The sequence below is a fragment of the Molossus molossus genome, unplaced genomic scaffold (genome assembly GCF_014108415.1).
Source record: "Molossus molossus isolate mMolMol1 unplaced genomic scaffold, mMolMol1.p scaffold_m16_p_7, whole genome shotgun sequence".
Taxonomy (NCBI): Eukaryota; Metazoa; Chordata; class Mammalia; order Chiroptera; family Molossidae; genus Molossus; species Molossus molossus.
Genome location: NW_023425401.1, coordinates 91,727,987 through 91,737,239, shown reverse-complemented (window position 1 = coordinate 91,737,239; position 9,253 = coordinate 91,727,987).

The following is a 9,253-nucleotide window of genomic DNA, read 5'->3' as shown; positions in this document are numbered from 1 at the left end:
AGAAGGCCCCACCCTCATGACCTAATCGCCTTCCTAAGGCCTCATCTCCTACTCCCATCACCTGGAAGTTAGGATTTCAACCCATGAGTTTGGGTGGGTGACATAAACATTCAGTCCATTGCACTAAGTGAAATAAGCCACAAAAGGGAAATATCATATGGCTCCACTTATGTAAGTTACCTAGAATAGGCAAATTCAAAAATACAGAAAGCAGAATAGAGATTACCAGAGGCTGGAAGGAGGGGGATGGGGAGTTATTCTTTAATGGGTATAGAGTTTCAGTTTGGGATGATGGAAAAGTTCTCAAACTAGATAATGGTAATGGTTACACAACACTGTGAAAGTACTTAATGCCAGTGAATTATACACTTAAAAATTTTTATTTTATGGTATATATATTTCACCACAATACAAAGAATTAAAAACCATCCATAAAATTACACTGTCCAGAAGAAAAAAATAAATATTTTGGCTGATTTTAATTCTTTTCTTTCCCTGCAGGTATATTTTATAAAATTTGGTTTATAAATTTTAGTTTTTAGTTTTACATTTTTATTGTGAATATTTTCCATGTCTTTGAATAGATTGAAATTACCACCTTTAATGGTTGCATAATTTAACCTTACATGGTTGTGCAGCGAGTTCTCTATTGTTGGTCATTGAGGTTGCTTCTAATTTGCCATTATAAATAATGCCGTGCTGAACATCTTTTTGATAAATATTTGCTTATATTTTCATGGTTTCCCTAAAATAGATTTTTAAGAGGAGAATTACTTGGTCAAAGGTATGAGGTTTTTTTGTTTTTGTTTTTTGTTTGTTACTCCTCACCCGATTTTTTTTTTCCATTTTTTTTTTTTTTTTTTAGAGAGAGTGGAAGGGAGGGAGGGAGGAGGAGAGAGAGAAAAACATCGATGTGAGAGAGACACATCGATTGGTTGCTTCCCGAATGTGCCCCAACAGGGGCTGGGAATGAACCTGCAACGGAAGTATGTGCCCTTGACCAGGAATCAAACCTGCAACCCTTTGATGTGCAGACTGTGCCACACCAGCTATGGCCATATGGGTTTTTTAAAGTCTTTTTACACCTAGCACCAGATTGCATTCTAAAATGTAGATATTTACATTTTGATAGTATTGTGGAGGGGAAACAATTTTTACTGCACCCTTATCAATATTAAGCACCATTATATAAAATATTATTAATTTGAAAGGGAAAAATGTATCCCTTAATTTAAGAGGATTTTATTACTAATGAGATTAAGCACTTTTTATCTTTATAGTCACGTGCATTCTGTGAACTATCTGTTCATGGTCTTCACCAAATTTTCTCTTGGGGCTTTAGAATTCTCTTTATATATTAAAAATAATGTCCACTTGTCATTTTGTAGCAATTACATCTCCCAGTTTTAGTTTTGGTAAAGCTACTTTTTATGTAAGTTTAAGTTAAAAAAAAAAAAAATATATATATATATAGTATTGATTTTCTTTTCTTTATTGACTTTAGAGAGAGAGGAAGGGAGAGAGAGAGCGAAACATCAATGAGAGAGAACATCGATTGGCTGTCTCCTGCATGCCCCCCACTAGAGATTTGGCCCACAACCTGGGCATATGCCCTGACCAGGAATCAAACTGGTGACTTCTTGGTGCATGGGTCGACACTCAACCACTGAGCCACACCAGCTAGGCTTTTTTTTTTTTTTTAATCCTCACTCAAGGAAGGGGGAGGAAGCAGGAAAGAGAGAGAGAAACAATGATGTGAGAGAGACACATCAATTGGTTGCCTTCCACATGACCCCAACTAAGACTGAGGATCAAACCTGCAACCCAGGTACATGCCCTTGACCAGGAATCGAACCCAAGACCCTTTGGTCCACAGGCCGACATTCTAACCGTTGAGCTAAACCAGCCAGGGCTCTCTGAATTTTTTAAATAGTTCTAATTTATATATTTATATTAGTTGCCTTGGGCTGCTTAACAAAATATCACAAACTGGGTGGTTTTGAACAACAGATATTTATGGTCTCACAGTTCTGAAGGCCGGAAGTCTGGTGATAACTGGGCCGTTGTCCATCTGAAATCTGTAGGGGAGGAAGCACCCTTTTTGCTTCCCTCTTCAAACTTCTGGTAGCCTCAGAGGTCTTTGGCTTGTGACAGCCTAAAGCTCCCATCTGTCTTCATAAGCCATCTTCTTATAAGGACACCAGTCACAGTGGGTTAGAGGCCTACCCTACTCTAGTGCCACCTTATCTTAGTTTTATCTGTAACAATCATATTTCCAAATACGGTCACATTCTGAGGTGCTGGGGGTTAGAGCATCAGCATATTTCTCCCCTCAAAGGATATAACTCAACCCATAAAAACATTGAACTCTTTCATCACCCGGAATCTATTTATTTGGATGTGTGTTGTGAGAGAGGACATCCTTCCCCATCCCCGAACGGTTAACAAATTATCTCTATACCATCTATAAAATAACGTGGCCTCTTCTGACAGGATTGTGATGCCGCCTTCTTTGGACACGAGATTCTTGCACAGTAACTTCTGCTTGTAAGTATGACCCACTGACGTGTCTGCCAACTCCCGCATCAGGGCTATCCAATTTTCATTATTTTAGCTTTATTATGTATGCAATATCCGGTAGGGCAAAATTCCTCCTTATTAATCTTCGAAGATTTTTCTTAGCTATTCTAATCTATGTATTTCTTGTGCTGAACTTCAGAATAACTGGCGTGCTTAACAACAAAGCAACAAATCTCCTTAGACTTGTAATTGGACTGTGTTAAATCTACAAGTTAACTTTACAGCGTATTCAGTCCCATTTAGGAACATGGCATGCCTCTCCTAAATTATCCCATGTGTTTTAGAGAAGTTAACACATTTGTTGTTGTTGTTAATCCTCACCTGAGCATACTTTTCCATTGATTTTTAAAGAGTGGAAGCGAGGGAGGGGGAGGGAGAGACAGAGAGAGAAACACTGATGTGAGAGAGACACATCAACTGGTTGTCTCCTGCAGGACCCCAACCATGGCTGAGGATAGAACCTGCAACCCAGGCACATGCCCTGGGCACATGACTGGGAATCGAACCAATGACCCTTTGATCCACGGGACAATGTTCTAACCACTGGGAAAAACCAGCCAGGGCAAGAAGTTAACAAGTTTTTAAGTTGAGAGTTTTCCCATTTCCCACATTTGTCAGGAAAGCCAATTCTAGGTATTTTTGTTATTGTTGTTGCTATTGTGACCATGCTCTCTGTTCCCCCATCCCACCCACCCTCATCATATTTCTTAATTGCTCATTGCTAGTTGATGAAGAGGCTATTGAATTTTGCATATAGCCACTTTATTAAATTTGCCTGTTAGTTCTAATAGCTTTTCAATTTATTCTTCTAGGCTCTCAGGAGGCTTTTGCACAAACCAATTCAAATGAATAATTAACTCTCCAGCTGAATTGATGACCTTCCTGAAATCCTGTCCCTTATAAATTTAGGAGTTTGGCTGAAGGAGACTGCTGTTTAAATGCAGTGTGAATAGGGACCTTGGAAAGTTCTGGCAGCCTCAAAAATGCTTATGTTCTTTAATTCATAGTTTCATTGTTCAAAATCTGTCCTAAAAAAAGTGATCAGAACAGTGGACCAAAGAATTTAGGTGTCAGGATATATTGCAATGTTTTTCATTTATAACAATGAAAATTGGAGACGATCTAAATTATTAACAATAGATTGGCTAGGTCAGTGTTTACTTTGTTTTTCCCTCAGTCTCATGATCTCTTTGGACTCACTCAATCACAGGCACATTCACAGGGTTGTGGGCTTGACCCCTGGGGGGCGGAGGGCATTCAAGATGCAGCTGTTCGATGTTTGGCTCTCACATCAATGTTTCTCTCTCCCTCTCCCTTTTTCTCTCTCTAAAAGTCAATAAAATATTTAAAACAATAATAATAAATTAAAAAAAAATAATAAAATGTATCATCATCATTATCATCACAGCAGGTGATTCTTTCTGAGTGCTTACTCTGGGCCAATTACTTCGAAATCCTTGTACTTACTCATTGCATCTTCACACTAAGAGATGGTATATTATCTCCTATGTCTGGTTTACAGATGAGGAAATGGAAGCCCAGAGAGGTTCAGTCAGCTACTGAAGGCCTCTCAGCTGGTAAGCAGCAGAGCCAAGCTGTGGCCAGAGACTGCTGCAGAGTCGGGGTACTTAGCATTATGCCACAGGCACTCAATACAGTATTTGGAATAAATACATGGGCAGAAATAAGATACAGCTTTTGTGTTAGTCACCATTCTCCAGAGGAAATTATTAATCTATTTATCAATCAATTGATCAATTAAGAATTATTATGAGAATTGGCTCATGCACTGATGGAGGCTGAAAGTCCCGCAGTCTGCTGTCCGTAAGCTGGGCATCCAGGAAGCCAGTGGTGTCCTTCAGTTCAAGTCTAAAGGCCTGAGAACCAGGGAGCCGAAGGAGGAAATCCTGTCTAAGTGCAGACGGTAAGGTAAGATGTCCCAGCTCATGCAGTCAGGCAGGAAAAAGGGGCACATTCCTCCTTCTGCCTTTTGTTCAGTTCAGGCCCTCAGTGGATTGGATGCTGCTCACCCACACTGCGGAGGGCATTTCCTGAGTCCACTGGTTCAAATGCTAATCCGTCTGGAAACACCCTCACAGAAACAATGTTCAAGCCAGACACCCATGCCGGTCAAGTTGACACATAAAATTGAAGGGACCATCACATGGGGTCTTTGAAACCACATTTCTAGGGAAAGGTTTTTTATCTACTGTTAAGGGAAACAAGCACTACACAAAGTTAAAAGTACAGTATGATCGCAACTATGTAAAGAAGACCGGAAACAATATGCCCAGTTTTACTAGTGGTTGCCTTTGGGTAGTGGACCATTAGTCATTGTTTTTCAACTTCTTTATATTTTTCTGCACTTTTCATACTTTCCACAATAAGTGGCTATTATTGTGATAAGGAAAAGACTCTGGAGAGTGAACCCCAAGGGCCTGACAGTGCTGGAATCTCTCCGCTACCCAGAGGGTTAGTTCAGGGGGTGCCTCTGGCCATCGCCACCGAGATGGTCGCTTCCTGGAGACCCTCAGCGGGAACAGGGACTACGTGCCCCTCTCAGTGTGGAATAGCCCCCTCAAATAGGAGAATCAGGCTGTTGCAGGGCCAGAAATCTGCCTGGGACTGAGGTACTCAGGGGTCCTCTATAGGGTCCCTCCAGCTATGACCCATCCCAGGAGTACTGGGCAAGACAAAAAGGAGGGGCATGTTGAGAAGGGCAGGCCCCTGACAATGGGACCTGGGTGTCCTCTGCACCATCCCCCTCTGCTCTTCTCTACACACAGCTCGAGGTGTGTGCCAGGGGCTATGAGGTCCCCCGCTATGAAAGCACCTGCAGAAATAGGGAGGGGGGCACAACCCAGGCCCATCCTCCTGTTGGAGGCTGGGGGACAGCAGAGAGAGGCAGGGGGCTGGCAGGCGGGGGATGCTGACCAGCAGGGCAGGCCCCCCACGCCCCTTCAGCTGGCAGGCCTAGCTCATGGGGATTCTCGGGGCCACCACGTTAAGGTCTGGGCTCCTTCTGGGCAGCCAGGGTGAGCTGCCAGGGAAACCACCGGCGGACAGGACTCCCTGGCTGCCCAGAAGAAAGGCCAACAGAGAAAATCTAAATAAAATAGAACTCATGCCCTCCTTAAATTCCCAAACACAGTTAAAAACCAAACATCTCTTGGCCACAAACATCCACCTTGATGGAAAAAAAAAAAGGCGCGGGCAATTTTAAAGTCTCCTGGTCCCCAGGCTCATATGAATGAGTAAGCGTAGAGATGGTTTTGTGTGCCACAGGAGCAGCCACACTGGAAAGAAATTTCACTCTCCCCGAAGCTGGCTTGTGGTGGAGGCGGGCTGTGCAGGTGAGCTGGCTTCTCGGCTGGAGGGAGGACTCGCACCCGGAGAGAGTGTGGCAAGGCCTGCCCTGGGCCCAGAAGGAGAGGGAGGCTCTGGCCTCACGTGGAAGGGGGTGAATGCCTTTCCCCTCCCTCCCTCTGGTCCCAGCCTGCCACCAGGGTACAGCATTGTCCTTCTGCCTTGGCTACTCTGACATCGGGGCCTGGGCTCCGATGGGTGAATTTAGGGACCTCAAGACTGTTATTTTTTAAACAAACATTATTGTTCTTCCTAAGGCCCAGATTTTGGAGTCATATACTAGAATTTTCTATCTGAGGTGTAGGGTTCAGTCACTGCAGTATTTAGTGAATGCAGTAATTAGTGCCTATAGTATTTAATACCTATAGTATTTAGTGTCTGTGTTTAATATCTGTAGTATTTAGTGTCTGTAAGTATTTAATATCTGTAGTACTTAGTGTCTGTATTATTTAGTGTCTATAGTATTTAGCTTCTGTGTTTAATATTTATTGTATTTAGTCTCTGTAGGTATTTAATATCTGTAGTATTTAGTGTCTGTTGTGTATAGTTCCTGTAGTATTTAGTCTCTGTAAGTATTTAAAATCTGTAGTACTTAGTGTCTGTAGTATTTAGTGTCTACAGTATTTAGCTTCTGTGTTTAATATCTATAGTATTTAGTGCCTAAGTATTTATTATCTGCAGTATTTAGTGTCTGTGAGTATTTAGAGTCTTTAAGGATTTAGTGTCTATAGTATTTAGTGCCTGGAGTGTGCAGTGGCCATAGTACTTAGTGGCTGTTGTGTTTGGTCTCTCACTTTTAGTGGTCGCGTGATTTAGTGGCTGTAGACTCTGGCGATCCTCTGGAATTCAGGGATTAAGAATTGCTCCGAGTTTCCTTTGCTGCCTTGAACAAATTGCCCTCCCAGCAGTTCTTCTGTCTGCCCTGTCCGTTCAACTGCTCCCTGGGCCCATGTCCTCGGATCATAAGCAATTTTTCAGTCCCTTGGCACAGCTTCATTTAGAAATGCACTGCTCTGCAGTGCCCGAAAGACTTTTCTGCTGTTTTTCAAAGTTCAGCTATTTCTGAATCATTTCTTATCCATCTCTCCTCCTTTCCCCCTCCCTTCCCCCACATTGAAATTCTTTTCAAAGTGGAATCGGTGGATTTTTCCATTCCCCGCCTCTAACTACAGAACGAGAACGTGGTTTGGTGTAAGCTTTGGGACAAGCCAGAGCAGGTATTTGTCCGAAGGGGTCACTGGGAGGGAGCTCTGAATGGAGAGAAGAGGGGGCTACTTGCTGTGACTTTAGTCCCAGGGTTTGGGAGCTGGTGTGGGGTGATGATGAGCTCAGTTTCCCAGGGCAGAAAGAGGGTTCCTGGCCCAGGCCCACCCCTTCCCCGCCTGGCCAGTGGTATCACCCAGCCTCTCTGAACCCAAAGGTTCGGATGGATAACACCCATCCATGGGCTGTGATGAGGCTGAAGCCGGGTCAGCTCAGTGCACGCATGCACTGGCTGCTGAGCTGACCGAGAGCAGTGATGAGAGACCGGCTAGCGGACCGACTCTGCAGCTGCAGTGCCCCTGCGTAAGCCCTCCCACCCTTTCCCCACCAATGAGCGAAGCTTCCACTGGGGCCTGGAGGTCCACTATCACAGAGCTAATTGTGCTAATATCTCCTCCTCTCTCCCATCTTAAAATTAGTATCTGGCTGGAAGGGGAACAACATATCAGGTCCCCAAGCCATCGGTTGAAACACTTTCTCTCTCTCTTTTTATTTATTTAATTGATTTTGAGAGAGAGACATCAATGGGAGAGAGAAACATTGATCGGTTGCCTCCCACACACGCCCTGACCTGAATTGAACCCAAAACCTGGGCATGTGCCGGGACCAGAATTGAACCCGCCATTCTTCAGTGCACTGGACAATGCTTTCTCTTTTTAATTCTCACCTGAGGATATTTTTCTATTTATCTTCAGATAGAGTGGGAAAGAGGGAGAGAGGGAGGGAGAGAGAAACATCGATTGGTTGCCTCCTACATGACCCTGACCAGGGACAAACTGCAACTGAGGTACGTGCCCTTGACAAGAATCGAACCCACGACTCATGGGTCTGCGGGCTGATGCTCTAACCACTGAGAAACTGGACAGGGCACTTTCTCTCTCTTTTTATTTTATTTTATTTATTGATTTTTAGAGAGAGAGGAGGGGAAAGGGGGAGAGAAATAGAAACATTGATGAGAGTGACCGATTGGCCGCCTCCTGCATGCCCCCCACTGGGGATGTGTCCCACAACCTGGACATGTGCCCTGACCGGGAATCAAACCAGTGACTTCTTGGTGCATGGGTCAACGCTCAACCACTGAGCCACACCAGTCAGGCTTTCTCTCTCTTTTTAAACAAATTCCATTTAATTCTACAAACATTTCCTGAGTACCTACTAACCTACTATATGCAAGACAACGGGCTGGGTACCACAAACTCATATTTGAGTAAGACCGAGGTTTTGTAACTTGAGAGAACTTCCCACCAACCATTCACTCCCAGCTCTTGAGCAGGGGTTTCCCTGGGTCCCTATTTGGGTCCTTAAAGGAATCAGACTTGTCTAGTTGAGATCTGTCCTGCCCCCTGCCAAAGGTGGGCACCCCCTTTGCTTTTAAAGTTTCCTGCCTCTGATTAGCCCAGTAAGCAGCCCCTCAGGTCTAGGAACTGTGGCTGCTGCCAGCAGGGCTGGTCCCAGTGAGCAGACGGCCACTCTTCGTTGTCTTGGTTTCCCTTTGTCCTATAATTTGGGATGCACTCTGAAGTGTCTGAAAATTTCAAACTTTCATGACAATTTAAGAATTGCAAGGAATTTAGCCTGGTCCCTGGGGTAATTTAGATTCTCAACCACGCCCTTTAGCCTTTTGATTAAAATAGAGACATTGAATATCACGAAATGATGGCCCCAAAAAACTGTCCAACTTTACACAAGAGTCTCCTTCAGTGCCATTTGCCTCAGTCACCTCGACTCCTTCTTCTCATCCCCCCCTTTGCATCCAGCAACTCCCGCGCTCTGTCCACTATGCTTCCTGTCTTGTTCAGTGGGCCCTAGTACCCCACCCCCATTTTAAAATTGAGATAGAATTCACATACCATACAATTCGCCATTTTAAAGTGTAAAACAGTGTTTTTTAGTATATTCACAAGGTTGTGCAACCATTGCCACTGCCTAATTCTACAACATTTTTATCAGCCCCCCCAAAAGAAACCCGAACCCCTTAGCAGTCACTCCTCACTCCCCCCTCCCTCCCCTGGCAACCACTAATCTACTTTCTCTGTAAATGTAT